The sequence below is a fragment of the Ambystoma mexicanum genome, chromosome 1p, assembly GCF_040938575.1.
Source record: "Ambystoma mexicanum isolate Mex_15411 chromosome 1p, UKY_AmexF1_1, whole genome shotgun sequence".
In the NCBI taxonomy this organism is placed as follows: Eukaryota; Metazoa; Chordata; class Amphibia; order Caudata; family Ambystomatidae; genus Ambystoma; species Ambystoma mexicanum.
In genome coordinates, this window is record NC_090921.1 from 571,898,966 (window position 1) to 571,920,735 (window position 21,770).

At 48.2% G+C, this 21,770-nt stretch overlaps 1 protein-coding gene across 2 annotated transcripts in view; it reads right to left on the minus strand.

Moving 5' to 3' along the window:
* Window positions 1–21,770, minus strand: part of AP3D1 (adaptor related protein complex 3 subunit delta 1) — a 2,198,421-nt gene that overhangs the window by 581,923 nt on the left and 1,594,728 nt on the right. The window lies entirely within an intron of this gene.

Genomic DNA, 21,770 nt, shown 5'->3' on the forward strand with positions numbered 1-21,770 from the left:
CATATTAATAGCATAAACATGATCCCTTAACAACAATATGTAGGAACGAATAAATTAGATCCCTGCTTTTGAAATTACTGATAACAAAAGGAAGACTTAAATCAGATGCCAGGCTATACACTGGAGAATACCATCTATTCATTCCATCAGATTTCTTCATTCACGCCTCAATTATCAATGAACTTGAATTTTATTAATACGTAAAGAATATTGGAATACACCCATCTACAGAGGCTTAGCAGGGCCTAAAGCTAATGTAGTTGGGCCCACCGCAGTGACAACCCTGTACATGTCCACACATCGCTACTAAGTGGGCATGAACAGATTTTGGGAAGACAGTGCCCTCTCAGGCCCTGTTAAAGTCTTTCACCCGTCTACTGCACCTGTGTCCAGAAAACATAAATGTGCAATGCTTCCTTGAACAACAGAAAATGCAAGCATCTTTGTGCAGATTTTAGTAGTACAGAAAAAATGAAGCATTACTTTCATGGTGATTCAGGTACACCTAGTCCATAACAATCCCCCTTCATTACTTGTTGGGATCCCTTCTGCCGCAGACCAGAAAAACCAATTACTTACCACTGATAATGTTCTTCCTGATGGAGGTTAGTCCCACAGGTTCCTCAGCTTAGGTATGTTCTGTGGCAGCAGAAAACTTCTGCCATTTTTCACCTCTCGGGGATGCAGTGCGGCTCCGGCATCGAGAACTCCTGGAACTCTATTGGCATTGGGACCCGACGTGACGTCAACACAAATAATTGGCACCGTGAGCTGCAACCTCAGTTTTCTCATCACCCCCTGCCAAACCCCACCCCAGAGTGCAGCTGCTTTGTGAAAAAATATGTTGTACTCCTTTAAAAGAACAATTTGTTGGCTTATGAAGCCTTCCAGACAGGAAGGGCGAGAAGGAGACTTGAAAAGGGCAAATGAGCTCTTTGAGGGGCAGGATGGGAGGAACATCCATCCCAGGGCTACGTAATTTGTTCTTCTAATGGATTTCTCATCTTAGATAGAATCTCACAGCAGTTTGTACTCCTTGGAGGAGGGAAAGAAAGCAACTCCCTTTACAATTCTATCTCAGAGCATTTTGTAAGACTACTCGGCATCCTGGCTGTCCAAGGTGTCCAGGCAATAATGCTTACAAAACGCGTTCAATGATGACCAAGTCGCTGCTTGGCATATATGTACACTTGGAATTCCTCTTTGTAGAGCAGATGAAGCCACTACTGCTCTAGTGGAGTATGCTCCAAGTCCTTCTGGGATTGTCTTGCCTGCTATGCTATAGCATTCTGAAATGGCCAGCACAATCCATCTGGATATGGTTTGCTTGTCATTTACCCATTCTGGGTTTCATGTAACACAAGAATAACTGATCTTCCTTTCCGAAGTGGCTTCTCCTCGCTATGTAGAAACCTGAAACCTCTCTTTCTCCTTTGAAGTATGAGGAGGAGGGTAAAAGGCTGGTAAATAATGTGTCTATGTTAAGTGACATTCAGACACTACTTTGGGGAGGTAGGACTGAAACTATCTGCATCACTTGTCCTTGGCACTTAGCAAAGATAGTGAAAGGTGGTGTGTACCCAATTGCGTGGAACTCACTCACTCTGCGTGCTGATGTGATCGCAACAAGAAAGGCTGTCTTTCAGGAAAGACCTGAACAGCTAGGAGTGCAATGGTTCCAGTAGAGCTTGCATTACAAATATTACGGCCCAGCTCAAATTCCACATTGGTACCACAAAGGGTGTCCGGGAAAGGTATTGACTGGGACCTTTAAGAAATAAATGACCAGATGCACTGTAAAATACAGCCTCGGTCAGGTGTATGGTCAAAAATCTAGAGTGCTGCCAGGCACTCTTTGGCAGTAGCCACCTGAAGCCCTTGCTGGGCAAGGTGCAAATAGACAAAGTACAGCAGCGATGTTGCATGATAAGAGGGTCCAGATCTCTAGTTCTGCACCAGCTGCGAAATTACTTCCATCGGCAGGGGTAAAGAGCATCCGTTGCTGTCTTGTCTTCTAGCCAAGAGCAACACCTCCATAACATCTTCTGGGTGGTTGCAATCTCTGTACCTCATACTCTCAGTAGGCATTTGTGGAGTTTAAGTACACCGACAATCAGCTGAAGCAACAGACCTTCTTGAGAGAGCAGGTCTAATCCTCAGAAGACTTTGTGGGGAGCAGATGGGCAAGTCCAGAAGGTCTGGGTACCACACATACAGCAGTGGAATGTCCCCAGTCCACTACAAATGCATCCCCCAGTGCTCCTCTCTGGGGAAAGTCCCTTGAGCAGAACAGCTTGGACTTTCTTGCTGGAGCTGGAAGCATCTACTTGAGGGGTTCCCCAGAGGGTGACTATCTCTGCAAGGACTTCTTGGCATTGCTCCTATCTGTGGGAGTCCTGCCCGCTGAGTATCCCCAGTCATGTTCTCCTTTCTGGCCAAGTGAATTGATAAGATTGGTTTCTGAAATGCCCAAAACCAGAGTTGCCCCTCTGCACAGGGGTAGTGACTCTGAACCTACTCTCTTGTTGAGTTAGTGCATAGCTACCATGTTTGCCGTCATGATCAGGGCAGTTTTCCCCTGTAATGAGGGCAAAAAGGCCATCAGCACCAGACTGATGCCCTCAATCACAAAAGGTGTATGTGAAGCTTTACCTCTTCTGGGGACCACAGTCCACTCACTGTGTGAGCAACCCCAGCCCTTTAGTGACTCATCCGTCATTACTGTCACTTCCTGCCAAGGTTGGAAGAATGGTTCTCCTGCCATCACGTTCTCCTTGCTGAACCACCACAGGAGGTCCGGTGAGACCGCCATCTGGATATGTAGCAGCTCCATCATGTTGCCCAAGAACTGTGACCACTGAGACCTAAAAGCTCACCAAAGTGATATAATTTTCAGTCTGGCCTCTTGCACCAAGAAAACACAGGATGCCATGAGGCTTAGTGTTATATATTGATATGTACTAGTATATTGTTATGCATTTATATAGTAATGTTCTGTATATAGTTATGTGTGCTCACTGCATCATCATCAATGAAGCCTACATTCCATAATAGAGTTGTCCTGCATAGTCACTAAGCTTCCATGTTATTTAAAGAATGATTATCTTTGAGGGGAGACAGTTGCTGAGTTGTGAAGGAAGTGAGGCTGCTGTACATTGCTGATTAAGAAATTGTTATTTTCACTCACCGTGTTCAGGTGATGTTTGGATCCAATACTTCGCAACCACAGAAAATCCAGAGCCAGTAGAGTGTAGGGTTTCTGGAATTTGGATACCAACTGCTGGATGTTGGAATCTCTGTCCTCTGGGAGAAAAGCCTTCCCCAAGAAGGTTTACACTACAGCTCTGATTAACTGGAGCATTTGTGAAGTCATTTGGAACTTCTGGAAATTGAGGGAGAAGCCCAGTCTGCGAAGGAAGTGGCAGACACAATCTAGGTGATCCCAGGCTTGCTCCTGCTAACGGGCTCCGATTAGCCAGTCCAAGTAAGGGAAGACATGAATTCCCACCCTTCTTAAACTGGCTGCCACTGCCAATGAGTACAAATGGCAGTCATTTACAGAGTAGTGTGTACTGCCAATCATGAATCTAAGGTACTTGCTGTTCTTGGGGTATTCACATATTAAAAAAAACAAATTACTTATCCCTGGTAATATTCTTTCTGTTGGATGTTCCTACCACTGATTCCTCACCTTAAATATACTCTTCTGCTTTGAAGCACTATCGGAAAATTGTTTCCCCAGCAGGCAGCGTTGGGGATCCTCTAGTCATCTGTATGTGACGTTGACTTGCACAGCCGTGTTGGGGATTAGAGACAAAAGAGTGAACGTTTAGTAGTTATTGTAAAATCAGAGGAGGAACCTCCTTAACCGTGGGATAGGCTGAGAGGGCAATGCGGGAAGAACATCCATCAGAAAGAACATTAATAGGGGCAAGTAATTTGTTCTGCTAATGGATTGTGTCCTCCCACAGACCTCATCTTAGATAGATTCCATTGCAGTAAGATATCACGGAGGAGGAACAGAGTGCACTTCACAGTAATCATGTCATCACCTGCTGTAGTACAGCTCTTCCAAAATTAGACTAATTTGCGAATACTGTGTCCACGCAATAATGTTAGGCGAATGTGTGTAGAGAATACCATGTTGCGGCCCAACAGTTATCCTTTACAGGTACTCCCTTCTGAAGAGCTGAACTAGTTGCCACATCCCTAGTGGAGGGTGCCCTGAATCCTTCATGAATCTCCTTAACCGCTCTATCGTAGGATTCAGTCACACAAAGCACTTTACATCTAGAAACTATTTTCTTTGTTATTTTATTACCCATCTTCGGGCCGGTATAACAAACAATTGATCTTCCAAATGGTTTGCCCTTTCTAGGTAAAAACTCCAAAGCTCTTTTCGGGTCGAGCCTATGCAGCCTTTCTTCCTCCTTAGATGGATGAGGAGATGGATACAAATCTGGCAAACAAATTTTCTGTGGCAAGTGAAACTTCGACACGACCTTCGCAAGGAAGGAAGCGTGCAATCTAAGAGTCACCTTGTCCTTTTTAAAGACTGGAAAAGGTGGCTTAGAAAAGGCCTGCAATTCGGTCACTCTTCGAGCTAAGGAAATAGTGACCAAGAAGGTAGTTTTCAATGACAGGAGTCTTAGAGGACACCAATGCATTGGTTCAAATGGAGAAGCCATAAGAAACATGAACACCAAGTTCAAGTCCCATGCCGGCACCACGAAGGTGTGGTCGAAGGAAAGGTGTTAGGCCTTTCCTTTTTTCCATTTTTTTATTGTATACAGTTATACAAACCTTTACAAAATAAAAAAGAAAACCAAAAAAATCATGTCACTAAATTTAAAAAAACAAAAACAAAACAGCTACAACACATTCGATTTGGACAAAACATAGTATCATATTCACCCAAATCCATACAAAATAGAACAAATCATCAAGTTTTAAGATCAATACACTGTGCCCCGCCTATTCAGAATCTCAAGGGTTGGGAGCAAGTTCCAGCGATATCTCATGAATATAGCTCTATGATAGAGGCTGGGAAACTTTATCAAATATGAAGCTGTTTCTCCTCTCTTTGTTTTTGTGCCTAGGATGAATTATAGAAGAGTAACTGTGAAACTTGCCAACATTCTGAACCCAAACTTAATCATACAAAAGTCTCTTGACCCTTAGTGGGTTCTCAGTGAAGGTTTCCCTGCATACATTCAGGCTCTAAAAGAACTTTGCAGTACACTCCTGCAAACTTAGCAGCAGATTTGCTCGCCCTCCCCCATATGTCCGGCCCATAGAGTTGCTCACTTCCTCATACTGGATTCGGGAAGTACAACTAAAAAAGTTTGCCACTGAACCCGAGCCCCGAGGGATGTAAGCCCCAGCTCAAATCTAATGGCAGCTATTGGAACACAATTGGGGCCTCCCAGTATCCTCCTCCAAGTTTTAGCTTCCAACTTGTCCAACCAATTGGGGACCACCTTAAAATGTAATTCCAGTTCATATATAATTATGGGGACAAATTTCCCTTCATAGAATTTCAGCGCTGGCTTAATAGAGTAGCGGCCCAATTTTCGGTCAATTATGAACAGTTGATTAGAAAGAAGGCCCCACCTTCTGGCAAAAAATGTGTCGAAGGTTTTTAAGGGCTGGGGCGGCAGAGATGGAGAAACCCAAATAGGCCATACTGGGCGAGGGACGAAGAAGCACATCTCTCCAGGCAACGTAAAGGGGGCGCTTGACTAAAGATCGGAACTTTCATTTTTGATGGATTGATGTATAGATCATTGTCTTCAGCAAACTTGGCGAAGGGTGTCAACCCTGCATTGGGTCACAGGGAATCAGGAAATGGGCCGACATGGTACCTTTCCCTGTTCAATTGAACCCGTACTCACGAGTTCTCATGAAGGGCAATAATGAGTCTTAGCAAACCACTAGGCAATCCACAACTATCCAATTTCCACCATGACGCTTTCGATCTACTCTATTGAAGGCCCCAGATAAATCTATTGATGCAACATTAGTTTGTGATGTTTTACTGAACAGAGATTGTTCCTGAATAGACCCTAACACCAGGCCATTGAAGTTAGTGGAGTGGCCTTTCCAAAAGCCAGTCTGAAACTTCGAGAGCCTATTAATCGAAGTGGCCCATTCCTCCAGATGGATTAATCTGCAATTCTTTGGATGGGATCTTGCACCCCTCTTAAATATAGGGATAACAAAAGCAGACTGTCAGGATGAAGGAAAGGCATTCAGCTTGATTATACTAGTGAACAAAATCACTTAGCGTTCGTCCAGTTAATAGAGTCTGCCCTTAGGGTATTATTATAGTCAGTCCGTTTGGCCCTGCTGCCCTAGAGGGCTTGCATGATTTGACCAAATCAAATACTCTTCCTGCATCTACCCTGACCTGAAGACTCATGGGGTCTACCGGAAAGAGCTTAAAAATGGGGGATTCCTGCTTAGCTTCCACCACTGAATAAAGAGCTGAGAAAAAACTGGTCCACTCATTGTCCATCACTGTAGAGGACTGCGAGAGGATGAGGGGGACATCATTACCATTAATAAGTGACCAGAATGCCCCAGCATCTTTATTAATAATTACCCGTAGCATCTGTTCTGCGTGCTTCTGGACTAAAAGATTTTTTAAATTGACAAAAGTTCTTATACTTTTTTTTTATGAGCTTATCAGGGCAGACTGCAGAGGCCGAAAAACAGAGCACCTAATTGTTCTCATTTCATGGTTAATGGAAGAGCTCATTAGAGCAACCGATTCATCCTGGGCATGCAAGTGGGGCTTGGGATGTTTACTTGGGCCCAGGCCGACCGACTTAAGTCAGACATTATTGCATCAATGGAGTTATCAAATTGGTCCACATTGAAGACCATCATTTTCCATTGTAATGTGCATGAATTCATCACACTGTTTAGGATGTTGTTTAGCGACTCAACATTGCGCGGCAACCACCTGATCCTATTGCGTCCCGTGGAGACTGTGAAGTCTATCGCGTCCACCACTGTTTGCTCTTTACTCTTAAAATCTAATAAAAATGAAGCCGACAGAATGCTGTGATCGCTCCACAAATTCCTAGATACAGTAAAATCTGAACACAATTCCAAAAATTGTGAAGTACGACTCTTGCATTGGTGTGTGCTTAATCATGCATGGATAGCACTGATAAGAAGCCCTTGATGGTGGTGAACTGAAGGCCTTGTCTTGCCAGATGAAGTAGAAAAGACAACACCCTGGAGATGTCGCATACAAAAAGGGATCCACATCCTGTGCTCTACACTAGATGCAAAACATTTTCCAATGGCAGCAGTATAGAGCCTTATATGTTGGCCTTCTGGACAAGAGCAACACTTCCATCACGGCTTCTGGAAGATCCCAATCCCTGTACCATAGCCATTCACAAGCCAGGCATGCAGGTTGCGCTTGCTTGGGTGAGGAAACAGCCCCCTCTCCTGAGAGAGGTGGTCTGGCCTCTGGGTAAGACTATGTAGAGGACAGGTGGCCATATCCAGAATGACTGGTTACCACGTCCTCCTGGCCCAGTTCAGGGCAATCAGGATCATGGTTGTTCTGTTCCTCATCAACCTCCTGAGCACTTAAGGAAGGAACAAGTTACTTACCTGTAACTGTTGTTCATCAGCATGGGTCTGGCATGGATTGACATGCTCATGAATAAATAATATATAGCAGTACACACATGCACAACAACGGGAAGTGGCAAGGCTTAACATAAGCATCTCTTACATCTTCACCAGGCTCTCCTTCAAGCAACCAGGTTGCGCAGCACTGCTTGGCTGACTATGGACTCCTCCTTTGGAATCCCTGTCGACACAGTAGAACTTTGTAAAGGTGTGCGTCAACCTCCATGTAGCACCCCTGCAGATGTCCAGCAGGGGCACACCAGACAGGAACAGTGTTGTACCAGCAATCGCCCTCTTGGAATGGGCTCTCTGACGGCCAGCCAGTGGTCGGTTTGCCAACCGGTGACAGTGGGCGATACAGCCGGAGAGCCACCTGGAAATGGAAGCCTTGGACAGGGCCTTCCCATGGTTCACAGGACCCAGGTTCACAAAGAGCCGAGAAGTCTTCCGGAAACTCTTTGTGCAAGCCACATAAAACTTCAGCGCTCTAGCCACATCCAGCGAGTGCAAAGTCCTTTCAGCCCACAACAAATGCTTCAGAAAAAACACCGGCAACACAAAGAACTTGTTTAGATGAAAGTCCGACAGCACCTTCGGCATAAATGAGGGGTGGGTCCGCAGCACCACCCTCATCTTGTGGAAAGTCAAGTAAGGTGGTTTACAGCAGAGGGCCTGGATCTCTCCCACTCATCGTGCAGATGAAAAAAGCTGTTTTCCACAACAAAAACCTAAGTGGTACAGAATGCATAGGCTCTAACAAATGTCCCATGAGCCTAGTAAGCACCACACTGAGCTCCTATGCCGGGGCCAGAGCCTTCACTTGCGGGAACAAGTGGAATAGTCCCTTGATGAATTCCGTAACAAATCTGTGCGACCACAAGAATGGTCATCCTGGGGATCTAGTGTAGCGGGAGATAGCCGCAAGATGAACCTTGATGGAGGCGTGGGCCAGCCTCGATTTGGCCAACGACAGCAAATATGGAAGTACCTGAGTGGCCTTGACCCTCAGCGGGTCGATCTTCTGGAAAAGGCACCAAATAGCAAATCTCCTCCACTTGAGTCCGCAGCATTTCAAAGTAGACGATGCTCTAGCCTTGGCAAGAACTTCCTTGCAGTCCGCCGGGATATCGTAGCTACCGAATTCTAGCGCTGCAAGAGCCAGGCCTTCAGGTTCAGAGACCCTGGATCGGGGTGAAGAACGGCGTCTCCTTCCCTGGCGAGAAGATCTGCGACCACTGGTGGGGACGCCGACATGCTGAGAAGGTCCGGGTACCAGATCTGCCTCGGCCACGCCGCTGCGACGAGGATCATCTGGCAGTGTCTGAGTTGACTGATGACTCGAAGTTACAACGGCAACGGAGGGAATACATACAGAAAGAGGCCTTCCCAAGGGAATGAGAATGCATCCCCAATGCTCCCCTGCTGGGGGAACCTGCTTGCAAACCTCTGACACTTGGTGTTCGTTGACGTCGCAAACAGGTTGATCTGGGGATTGCCCCATTTGAGGAACAGGTTCTCCACTAGGTCCTGCCGAAGCTCCCACTCTTGGCGAGCGCAAAGCTCCCTGCTCAGAGAGTCGGCAATCGTGTTCTTTACTCCTGCAAGATGAAACTGTATGGAGGAACATCCCCTGCGCAACAGACCAATGCCATAAATCCTGCACCTCTTTGGAGAGCGCAGGGGTCTGGTGCCCTCCCGTTTCCGGATGTAAAACATTGTGGATTGTATTGTCTGTGAAGACCCACACCACCTTGCCCTGAGGGATGGCAGGAATGATTTTAGTGCCCAAAACACTGTTGGTAGCTCCAGAACACTGATGTGCAATGTCTTCTCCTCTGGCAGCCACATGCCTCTGGCGTGAAGACTTCCAGTGTGGGCTTCCCAACCCTCCAGGGAAGTGTCAGTCGTTACCATCTCCTGGTGTGGTGCGGCCTGGAAATCCGCGCCTCTGGTCAGATTAGAGTGCACGCCCCACCACCTTATCGCTCGACGGAACCCCTCGTTGAGCACAAACTTGTCCTGGAAGCTTCCAGACACCTGGATCCAACGGGCGTCGAGGAACTCCTGCAGTGGGCGCATCCATAAACGTGCAGAGTCGAATGAGATAGATTCATGACGACATCATGCAGAGCAGAGACCAGATGGTACTCATTCTGGCGATCTTCAGAGCGAGCAGCCGTTGCACCATGCCCAGGATAGACGCTACTCTCTCCTCAGATGCTGGCACTAGGCATGATACTGTGCTGAGCCGGGATCCCAGGAACAGAGCGTCTTGCAATGGAGTCGAGCAGGACTTTGCATAATTCACTGAGAACCCTAGATCAGTCAGCAGGCGGACGGCCCTTGCAATGTGGTCGACTGTGATGTCCCTTGAACTGGCCCGGATGAGCCAGTCGTCCAAGTACGGGTAGACGTCAATCCTTTGCAGTCGCAGATGGGCCGGCGCCAGGCACTTGAAGACTCTGGGCGCCGACTTCAGCCAGAAGAGAAGGCCTTGAATTGGTAATGCTTCCCCTGAATGACGAAGCGCAGAAACTTGCGGTGTCCCTTGTGAATGGGGATGTGGAAATACACATCCTCTAGATCCAACGACGACAGAAAGTCTCCCTCTTGTAGCTGTCCGAGCACGTGTTGAAGAGTGACCATTCTGAACTTTTGTGACTTTATGTATTTGTTTAGTCGTCGCAGGTCGAGAATGGGCCTCCAGCCCCAGTCTTCTTTCGCACAAGGAAATACCTTGAATACACTGCGGAACCCCGGAGTCGCTTTGGAACTAGCTCTATCGCCCCCTTCTTTAGCATGGCCCATACCTCAAGCAGCACCTAAGGGATGTGGTTTTCCTGTTGGGCCACAGGTAGTATTTGGGGACACTTCCGTTGGAACTCTAGAATGTGTCCGTGGGCGACAGCGTCCCGCACCCAATGGTCGGTGGAGATGGTCTTCAACAGACTGACAAAGTTCGCCACCCGGTCTCCCACCGGGGTGCAAGGTGGGGGCCCGACGACCTTTTCGGCCGGTTCATTCTTGCTTGGAGGTCGACGGGCCGCCTTGGAGTCCTTGGCAACGACAGTGTCATCCTCCAAAGCCATTGAAGCAGCCCCTGTTGGTTTTCTGGGCTGAGGAGTGGGGGGGGGGGGGGGGGGGGTTGCGGGGTGCAGTGGTTTGGTAAAAAGGTGAGCCCCCGCAGTAAACTTTCGAAGATCGGGGAGACTTGCTTCCCGAGGCCCGAAAGGATGGTAGTCACTGCTGCAGCATGCCCAGGGTACGTGCCGTCTCCGTGTCTGCTTTGACGGTCTGCAGAGACTCATCTACAGCCTTCCCAAAAAGATTGTGTCACTCAAAGGGCATGTCCAAAACCCTTGTCTGGACCTCCTGGCGAAAGTTGTTGGCCTTGAGCCAACCACGGCGGCAAAGGCATACACTGTTGTCCATCTGGCAGAAACCCGCATCTGCGATGTCCGTGGACACCGTGATGCCGTGGTCCAATGCCACCTCGCCCTCTTGAAGAATGTCCAACGCCTCTGCCCTCTTATCTGGCGGCGGCTGAACCCGTGGAGTCCGGCACCCTGTACTTCTTCTCTAAGTGGTCCCTCTTCGCTGAGGATGTAGACAGGTTCTTCATAAGCGCCAGTCCTTCATTCCAAATGTCATCCAAGAGTGGGACCAAAAGGATGGTCTTCCTCTTCACCTTGCGGCGCTGGTTAAAAAGCCCTCCTCTTCTCCTCTGGAACGAGTTGGAAGAGCTCTGATGCTCTGGAAATCATTCATTGCATGGAATGAACCGATCTCGTCCGGTGGAGAGATCTGGGCGACAGGAGGTCGCCCATTCAGCTGTCGTCGTCCGTGCCCATCGTCACCGTTGTGTCTGACCCAGTATCACCCGTGGGGGGTAGCGGAGAAGGAGGCGATGGGTGGCAAGGGGGCAGCGGGTGCCTCTTGCTCTTCTTGGATGGAGGTTCCCCCGTTGTCAGCGCAGCCGTCGGCACCAGCACTGCTGGGAGAGCGGGCGGCGGCACCACCGGCATCCTCTTCTGTATCTCAGATACAAGTGTATGCAGGATAGAGAGAATGTCCATTGAAATATCTCTAGGTGATGTAAGGAACAGCAGCTGGGGCGCAGGGGCCAGGCCAGTGCCCTCGTCGTCCTGAGGCCCTCGGTTGACCTCCTCGAAAGTATCTCAGTCGTCGCCCTATTTGACAGTATCTCAGTCGTCACCCTCATCATAGGGCTTGACTCAGACATTTCTCTTGTCACCACCCTCCTCCTGGATGGTCTGAAGGTAGATTAGTACCTTCTCCTCAGCTGAGGAGATATCCATGCCCTGGAGGACATCAACGCCTCCCCCACCTTTCTTCGCCTTCAGAGGGGACGGTCTTGGGGAGATGACCGGAATCATCTTCTCTGGTTCCTTCTCAATGGGTTGGAATGAAGACTCCCACCTGGCAGGAGGGACACTCTTGCCTTTGGAGGGGCGCCCTGCAGGTCCGTCCCAGCGGCCTTCGAAAGAGTTGCCACCACCAACTCGATGGAAGGGGCTGCCTTCGTCTGGTGCACCTGGGCTTTCACGGTCAGGCCTGCCTTGTCCTGCTTGGCCTTCGTGGTCGCCCCAGACACCTTGTCCTGTATGGCTTTTTCCTTATGGGCCATCCCGGAGGCCCGGTCCTCTTTGGCCTTCTCCGCCAATGGTATGCTGGATGCCGTACCCCATTTGGCCTTCTCCACAGTTAACTCCGGGGCCACCTTCAGCTTGCCTGGGTGATCCGACTTCCTCTTGGATGAAGATCGGGAGAGTTGACTAAAGACTTATGCAGCTGGGGATGTCGAACGCGCCCTGGCCGCCGAGGAGTCCACCATAACAGCATTCCCGACGGTAGCAGACTTGCGGTGCTTGGCCTTTTGTTGGACCCCAATGGGAGGGGCACCCTCAAAGGACTTAGAAGCCCGCTCAGCTTTCCCAGGCATGCTCCTGGGAACCACCCAGCGCAGAGGCCTTGGCCTGCAGCCACTCTTCCAGCCGTTTACGCCGATCTTTCAACGTGCGTTTTGAGAGTTCACAGCAAAACGCACAAATCTTCCTCCTTGTGCGTCGGGTACAGGCAGTACAGGTACTGGGAATGTTTGTCGTCCATAAAAACATTCTACAAACCGCAGTCAATGCAAATCTTGAAGAGGGGGAATCCTTCTCGTCCGACATGATCCAGACGTTGTAGGACTGAAGAATATTCTGGAAGCCTCCACGAAGAAACTCAATGAAATCTGTCCTTGAGGGGCGCTGAAGAATTGGAAAAATGGGTTCCTGTTAATCGGAAGGTTGATCAATGGAGCACACAGGCTCGATTGACTGAAAAATAAAGTAAATCTCTTCCAAAAAATGAAAAACGCAGTAAAAGCTCAAGCATGAGGACTCCCAACACTTGAACATGCGGTAAAAATCTGAAGATGGCTGCCAGAAGAGGGGCTTAGGTGGAGGGCAGTCATTGGTTGGGGGCAGTATGATCCAGAGATCAGTTAGGAGAAAGACAGTTAAAAAAATGAAAAACTGATTTTTTCTTTACAGAGGATTCCAAGCCTGACGACAGGGAATATTCATGAGCATGTGAATCCATGCCAAACCCCATGCTGGAGAAGTATATATTATATATATATATATATTTTTTATTTAAAATGTTTCGGTTTACATATCAAACCTTTCATCTTATTGTGATGTCTTAGATATCACTTTACACCATATGTGATAAGACATTTTTTCAAAGTCCCATTGGTTTCTGTTTTCTTTTTCATCCAGTTTGACAAATTGTTTTTTTATAACACGCTTAATATTGAAAGTTTCTAAACACGGACACGGGATTCAAACCTGTTTTGCTTTGCATCGTCTTGCTTCCAAGACAAGCGTGTTGCCTCTGAGATATACTACCCGTATGCTGGGAATAAGTGGAAACGCTTACAGGAGCTGAAAGTTCCAGTCCTCCTCAAATGTGTCTGCCCACTGCTTGTTTCTGGGGAAATTCCCTGGAGCAGAAAGGGTCACACTGGACGTGAACAGATCCCCTTAGGGCGTTCCCCAGAGGGCGAAGATCCCTAGAAGGATTTCCTGGAAAAGCTCCCACTCGTGGGAGACCGAGCCCTGCCTGTTCAGGGCATCTACCGTTGTCATCTCCTTCCCGGGAAGGGAAATTGCCTAAAAGGAAATCTCTGCACATGGAGAGCCCCCTGCACCACCTCTCTTGTTGATGTAGTGCATGGTCACTGTACGGTCTGTCGTGATCAGGAGAGTCTTCCCCTGGAGGGAAAAAAGTCAGTCTGAGCTAGTCTGATCGCCCTCAGCTCCAACAGGTTTATACAGAGTTTTGTCTATACCATGGAGCACAACCTGCTCACCGTCAGCTTGTTTATGTGAGTGCTCCAGCCTTTACGAGATCTGTCCATCACTATGGTCGCCTCTGGCCATAGGTGCCAACACTGTTCTCCTACCATTACGTTCTCCCTGCGAGTCCACCACAGGAGATCCTAAGTAACTGTGCTCAGGACTTGAATCAAGTCGGCCATACTGTCCGAGAACTGCAACCATCGAGATCCGAAGGCCCATTGGAGCGATCTCATTCTAAATCGGAACAATCTCATTCTTGATCGGACCTCTGGTAACAGAAAGATGCAGGATGCCATGAGGCTGAGCAACCTTAGGAAGTCCAGAGGATGTGTAAAGCCCTGTCCTCGGGAGGAAATGCTTTGCCCAAGGCAGAATCCAGGACCCTCTGATGAATTGGATGGGAGAATTTGAGAGGGTGTCAACTGTGACTTCTTTAAATAGAGGGCGAAAGCCCAGCATGTGAAGGAGGTGGCAGGAGTGAATTAGATGATCTAGGGCTTGATGTGGAGAACGCGCCCTTATTAACCAATCGTCCAGGAAGGGAGAGACATGGATCCCTTTTTCTCAAGACTGGCTGCCACCACAGCGAAAACCTTGGTGAAGGACTCTCAGGGCAGAGGTAAGTTCGAAAGGCATAACTCGAAACTGGTAGTTTTGCCTATGAAGAAACCACATGTACTTCCTGTGCTTTAGATACATCTTCTCTGGCTGGAATGGCACATGGAAGTAAACATCCGGTAGGTCGAGTGACACCAACCAATCCTGAATTTCTAGGGCATGGAAGATATGCAAGAATGTATCCATCTTGAATTGTCCTACCTGAAGAATGTGTTTGCCTCAGAGATCCATCCATTTGCTTCAGCATTATCAAGAGTTACTATTATGAATTCCTTAACGGATTCCATGGGATCATTGTCTAGAGATTGAAATGATGTCGACATCTCAATCAACCATATTCATAATGACTAGGGCCCCTCCCTTGTCAGCAGGTTTGATCATAATTTCATGATTCAAGCGCCTCAGGTCCAAGATGGGTCGCAGAGCTCTGTCCTTTTTTAGAACCACAAAATAATGAGAATACCACCCTCCAGTTCATTTCTTGTACTGGCATGTACTCTATGGCACCCTTCACTAGAAGAGAGGAAACATCGTTCCGGAGCAGTGGGTCTGGTATAGGTGGTGGTCAGGACAGAGTGGAGCAATCTGGAGGGCTCTTTAAAAAGGGTAAGCAGTGACCTTGGAAGACCAAATGAAGTCAACCTTGGGAGATCACATGAAGTGCCCATGCGTCAGAAGTAGTAGCGCACTCTTCTTTAAAATGGTGTGACAAGACACTCCCTTATATGTGTTGTATGGAAGCCCTCAAAGATGTTTTGCGTCAGATGCAGTACTAGAGGGAACAGATGCGGAAGTGGTCTGTGCTTTAGCTCCTCTACCTTTGGAGAGTCGAGAGAAACGTCCCGTTAGTGGGTGGTGGTTTCCTTCCCTTTTTGGCCAAAGATGTAATAACGAAAAGACTTGGCTTTCCACTGAGAGGAAGTTTGAGCAGGATGCCTTGCCATCGCCCATAGGTACTTTGCTGCAGTCTTACAATCCTGCAGTTTTCTCAGGGTTATGATCTGCCTTTGGCCCAAATAAGTGTGACCCATCAAAAGGCCTGTCAAGTAATGTTGCCTGTTCTTCTTGTGCAAAGCCTGATTTTCTTAGCCAAGCAAACCTTATGACAGAACTTCCCTCCATTGACCTTCCAACGCAGTCAGCTGTATCAAGTCCTGACTAAGGCTTGGTGCATGGATTTCTTACAGTCTTCAATAATATTGAGGTCACCCTGACAATTAGATGGTTTTAGGCTGAGAATGATTTTTTCCACTACGAGAGTAGAGACTCTGGAGAAGCTGAAGCGAGCAGGGTTGGGTGGGGGGTGTGGGGGTGAGGGACTCGGGGAGGTATTGGTGGAATTAGTTGGATTGGCTATGGATTATTTCTTATTTTTAATTTTAGTTTGTAGGCTTATGACTTTATTATTTAGGGCATTTTGGACACTAGTGCACCACTGTTTATCCTTCACACAGGTGTCTGGAGTTAGCACCAGTGTTTCCAGTTCTTTGATGATCGTAAACAGCTCTTTGGTGCTGGAATTGGATTGTGCAATTCTCTGGTTATAGGATTCTTTTTTGGCAGCTATGATTTCTTTTTTTAATTGGATGTTGTTTTATTAAGCATTGTCTTGTTGTGGTCTGTAGGAGACTGTCTCCAAGCTTGTTCCATTTTGCGTTTTTCCAATCTGAGCGCTTTAAGGTGGCAGGAGAACCATTGCTTGAGGTGCTTTTTCGGTTTGCATTTTCTTAGTTTTAGTGGTGTAATGGAGTCTAAGGCTGTGCGCATGGATTTGTTATAGCCTTCTACAAGGTCGTAGGGATTGGAGGTAGCAGGGAGTTGGTTAAGCGTTGGGAGGATGAGAGGGATCAGTTTTTCCACTGTGATATTTTTCTTACTTCTCGTGGGGATGGCTGAGGCTAGCACATTGTTGGAGATGGGGCTCGAGGCTTCGAGGGAAAGGAGAGGAGATGGTGGTCAGACCAGGATTGAGGGGAGTTATTAGTGATGGATGCCGAGCAGTTATATTCTGCTACCCAGTCAAGGGTTCTCCCTTTGTTATGGGTGGGGCCAGATACTTTTTGTGTGAAGCCTAGTTCAGACAGAGTGCTATTGATAAGGGTGGCCTGGTGATCTTTGGGGTTTTTGTAGCCTAGGTTGAAGTCCCCTAGGATGAGGCACTGGGAGGAGTTTTTTAAGTTGTTGCTCAGGATGGCGCTGAGGTCTTCCTCAAAGGAACCTAGAGGTCCAGGTGGTCTATAAAGTAGGTGAATGGATATTGTTTGGGATTTGGCAGTGGGCACCTTAGCTGTGAGTGATTCACATGATGGGAGGTGGGTAGCTGAGTCGAGTCTAATGTTGAGGTGGGTTTTGGCAATTATGGCCAGGCCTCCGCCTCTAGATTCTGTTCTATCCACTCAGATGATGGTGTAGTCGTTGGGGACGGCTAGCGAGAGGGCTGGGCCGGTAGCTGCATGGAGCCAGGACTCGGTTATGGCTAGGAAATTGAGGTTTTCAGTTAGAATGAAGTCTGCTATGTCTGTAGCATGTGCAATTATGGAGCGTGCGTTCATAAGGGCACCTTTTATAGAAGGGGGGCAGTCTTGGTGGGGGTGTGCGCTTTGTCTTTGGTCGTAGTAATAGGTGGGCTGGGTTTCAGTCTTTTCAATGTAAGGTTGGTCCATGTGCTAATGGAGGAGCGGTTGGTTAGTTTGGATTGGGTGGAGTCCCTGGCTCGGGGCTCGTGTATTTTCGGGAGTCTGGACCGTAATTGGTGTTTCGTTCCGAGAGGCAAGGAGGAGCAAATTGGAGAAGCATGGCTGTGGCGTGTGACTCTATGGAGAGGGGTGAAGTGTTGCCTAGGGCGACCGTGCTCAAGGTAAAGCTAGGCGGGCATGCAGAGTTGATAGTGTGGAGGATAATTCTCAGCAGTATTGAGTAGATACCTGGGATGAACATTTTGTTGGTAGCGGGTGGGTGGTGGGTGACTAGGTCCCGAGAGCATGTACAGGGCAAAATGGAGTGTGCAGACAGATAGTAGCAACTGAGACAGCCTACCTAGATTTGAAAATCAAACATAAGGCAAAATGCAGTGTGCAGGCAAATAGTAGCACCCAAGGCAGCCTACCTAGATTCGAAAATCAAACATAAGGCAAAATGCAGTGTGCAGGCAAATAGTGGCAACTGAGGCAGCCTACCTAGATTCGAAAATCAAACATGAGGCAAAATGCAGTGTGCAGGCAGATAGTAGCAATTGAGGCAGCCTACCTAGATTCGAAAATCAAACATAAGGCAAAATGCAGTGTTCAGGCAGAGGTTCCAATAACATAGAGGCTAGGAGCAGCAGCTATGCGTGTGCTAAGGTAGTGTTGCGCAGGTAACAGGTGGGCAATATCTAAGACTCTCTCTTATCTAGCGATAATGAACAGTGCTGATGGTGGCAGGTAGGCAGGCAGGCTAGATATTAGATTTGGCAGACAGATCAAACCAGACAGATCAGGGTGCAAAGGCGCAACAGTGGGTGGCATTCAATGGCAGTAGTGGAAGATGTTAGGCGTAGCAGAGGCATTTAAATAATCATATGTAGGTACAATCAGGTGCATCGAGCAGCATTGAGTCACAGTGAGGGCCAATGAAAGAGTTGTGCAGCCGTGGGTAGTGTGCAGCAGATCGTGGCCAGTTCAAAGTACAATAGTCAAAACGTGAGGGTTAGGCGGCTACTATGAGCTAAGTGGCCGTGCCTTGGGAGGGTGATGCACCTAGATGGTGACAGGTGGTAGCAGTGGTCAGGGCGCCTATGTGTGCAAGGGATGCACTGCTAAAGCGTTTGTGGTTCTTGGGCCAGAGGCAGTAGGGTGTGTGGGGCGGCAACCAGGTGGTAGGGTTTAGTGCATGGGATAGCGTTAGCCAGCGTATTGATCGGTGAGTGCGGACAGTATGCTGGTGAGTAGCTTACCCTTGACTTCAGGAGCTGGAAGGCGATGGTGCTCGATGGACTTCCATGCTTCAGCTCGTCTGTGTGGGCCAGGGGGACCGGCAGATGGCAGCACTGGCAAGGAACAGGAAGCAGCCTTGCATTCGAGGGCCTTGATGCTGGCGGCCAATCAGGGGGTAAATGGCACCGGCAGCCAATCAGGATAAGGTGATGCCTGATGTGGGCCTCGTTGGGCACTTGTGGCCTTGAGAAAAAAATCAGGCGGCCATCTTGGAGAGTGGTGGCCTCGTGTGTAGCTGGATGGAGGGCAGGTAGTGTAGAAGCAAATATTCTACCTTTAGGCGCTTTTAGGCATGGCAGCCTAGTTTCTCCCTCATGTAGCAGCATTGCTTCTTTATTGGAGCTTTACTGCTTTTTTCCGTGGTTTCCCTGGCGTGGGCGCTATAAGTATAGTGATCGTGGGATTTCAGGCGCGGGTCCATGGATCATTCTGCGGGGTGCCCACTGCTCCTGCAGGGGCTGGGCCTTGTTAAGGAGATCCTGCTCCTGGGCTGGGTGGGTGGATAGCGCTCAAATGCGTGCTGAAGCCTTCATCGCTCCCAGGCTTTTAAGCGCACAATGAGATTGGTGATCAGAGTCCCTGCTGGCTTTTTCGGGCATGATGGTCTCCACAGTCTTTTTCCCCAGAGGAGGAGAGAGCGACTGGAAACTCTGACAAATCGGTTTTCGAGGGAAAACGTACCTGTTCTGGTAAAGAGTTAGAGGACAAAGGCTTCCTCTTTTGTTTTGGACGAACAAGAGGGTGAATGACGCAAGTCGTTCCTCAAGCGGGAATCTTTATGGTGTTCTTTCTACACTTTTTTCTTCCTCTCCAGCAATTTCTCAGCTGTGGAGCTCTTGGCATGATCGGGTCTTAGATTCGACAGAGTCAACCTCTGCAACTTTGACATCGAATGACTCAAAGATAGTTTTAGAGGCTCTCTCTTTTAAGGCTTTTGGCGTCATGGCTTGACATGAGCCGCAACCCGCTATAATGGGGTGGGCACCAAGGCACCACAGACATTTTGTGGGGCTCGGTCAACAACATTTTAACATTGCAATCCCCACTTTTTAAAACCCGAAGGTTTAGGAGTGGACAAAGTCGGAATATATATATATATATATATATATATATATGGGATACATTACTCACCGTAATCGTATTTCTGATGCTTGTATCTGCTTAGATTCACATGCTGTGCATAGGCCGACATCTAGTGGAAGCTGCGGAGTATTACAGTTTGTTTTTCGAAGTCGAAAAATGGGCGTCGACACAGGGCGTGCCAGTAATACTATCCCTAGTGTGACGTCCCCTGTACCCATGATCCCTCACGCGTCTAGGATCCCCAGATTGTGTTTTTCCTGACATGAGGTAGCATGAGGAGTAGCGTGAGTACAGATAGTCCAAGCAGATAGACAGAAAGGTAAGACTACAAGCAACCATGCGCCTTCTCTCGGAGGGGAGGAAGGGTGGGTCGCATGTGAATCTAAGCAGATACAAGCATCAGAAATACGATTACGGTGAGTAATGTATCCCTTCTGAGGCTTGTGGAATCTGCTTAGATCACATGCTGTGCATAGATTAGCGAGCAGTACCAGAAGAAGGAGGTGGGATGTGAGAAGGGTCATGAGCAAACAGGTGTCTTAGAACCGCTTGTCCCACTTGTGTATCTGCCTTGGAATGAGTGTCAATGCAGTAATGCTGAGTAAAAGTGTGAATAGAGCTCCAAGTAGCTGCTTTGCAAATGGTGTCAAGGGGAACATTTGCAATGAAAGCCAGAGTGGCCCCAATGCCTCTGGTAGAGTGGGCCCTTGGCGTAAAAGGCAGAGTTTTTTCAGAAAGAGAGTAACACAGCTGTATACAGTTGATAATCCACTTTGAGATAGCGCCCTTAGAGACGCGATCCCCCTCTCTGCCTGTAGCTACGGAGACAAACAGTTGATCTGTTTTCCTTAGCGGTCTGGTTTTATTTACATAGTATAAGACCGCCCTACGCACATCTAGGGTGTGTAGTTTCACCTCAGCTGAGCTCTGTGGGTTTTGGAAGAAAGCCGGAAGCTCGATGGACTGGTTTACATGGAACTTGGATATGAATTTTGGTGAGAATCTAGGGTGTGTGCGTAAAACCAGTTTGTCCTTGTGGATAGTAAAGAAAGGATCTTGCACTGACAGAGCCTGAATTTCACTGACCCTTCTTATGGAGGTAATGGCTACTAAGAAGGCCGTTTTATAAGTCAGGTGTTTGAGACTACTTTTATGCATGGGTTCGAAGGGGGGGCCCCATGAGCTTAGATAGCACCACATTGAGATCCCATCCTGGCGGTGGGTTCGAGATAGGAGGGTGAAGTCTCTTTACTCCTTCCATGAAGGCTTTAACTACTGGTACTTTCCACCACGAAACCTTGTTATGGGATGTGGTGTAGGCTGAGAGGGCTGCCAGGTGTACTTTCAGAGAGTTAAAAACCAACCCTGCATCCAGCAGGTGGAGCATGTATGTTACAACGTTGGAAGGAGTGCAATCAACCGGGTTGATTTGTTTACTCTGGCACCAGATAACGAATCTTTTCCACTTGTCAAAGTAACAGTGCCTTGTATTTGGTTTCCTAGACTCTTTTAGAATGTCCATACACCTCTGTGGTAATTTGAGATGTCCAAACTCTATGACTTCAGGAGCCATGCTGCTAGGTTCATAGAGTTGGGTTCCTGATGCACTGTTTGACCTTGTTGCTGGGACAGAAGGTTGTACCAGGCTGGGAGTCTGATGGGCTCGCATACCGCCATCCTGCGTAGGTGTGGAAACCATGGTTGTCTCGCCCACATGGGAGCAACTAGGATGAGCGTCATCGATTCCTTGTTCATCTTGTACACCACCTTCCTGATGAGGGGAGTTGGTGGGAAAGCGTACGCAAACATCCCTGACCAGTTTATCCACAGGGCATTCCCCTGGGAGTCCGGTTGTGGGAACCTGGATGCAAATCCCGGGCATTGTTTGTTTTCGCTTGTGGCGAATAGGTCTATAGTGGGGAAACCCCACTGAGAGAAGAGATCTTCTACTACGTCTTTGTGAAGGACCCACTCGTGTTCTTCTGGGAGGGAGTCTCTGCTTAGAGCATCCGCTAGGGAATTGAGCTCCCCTGGAACATGTTGCGATGACAGGAAGATGTTCCGTCTGAGTGCC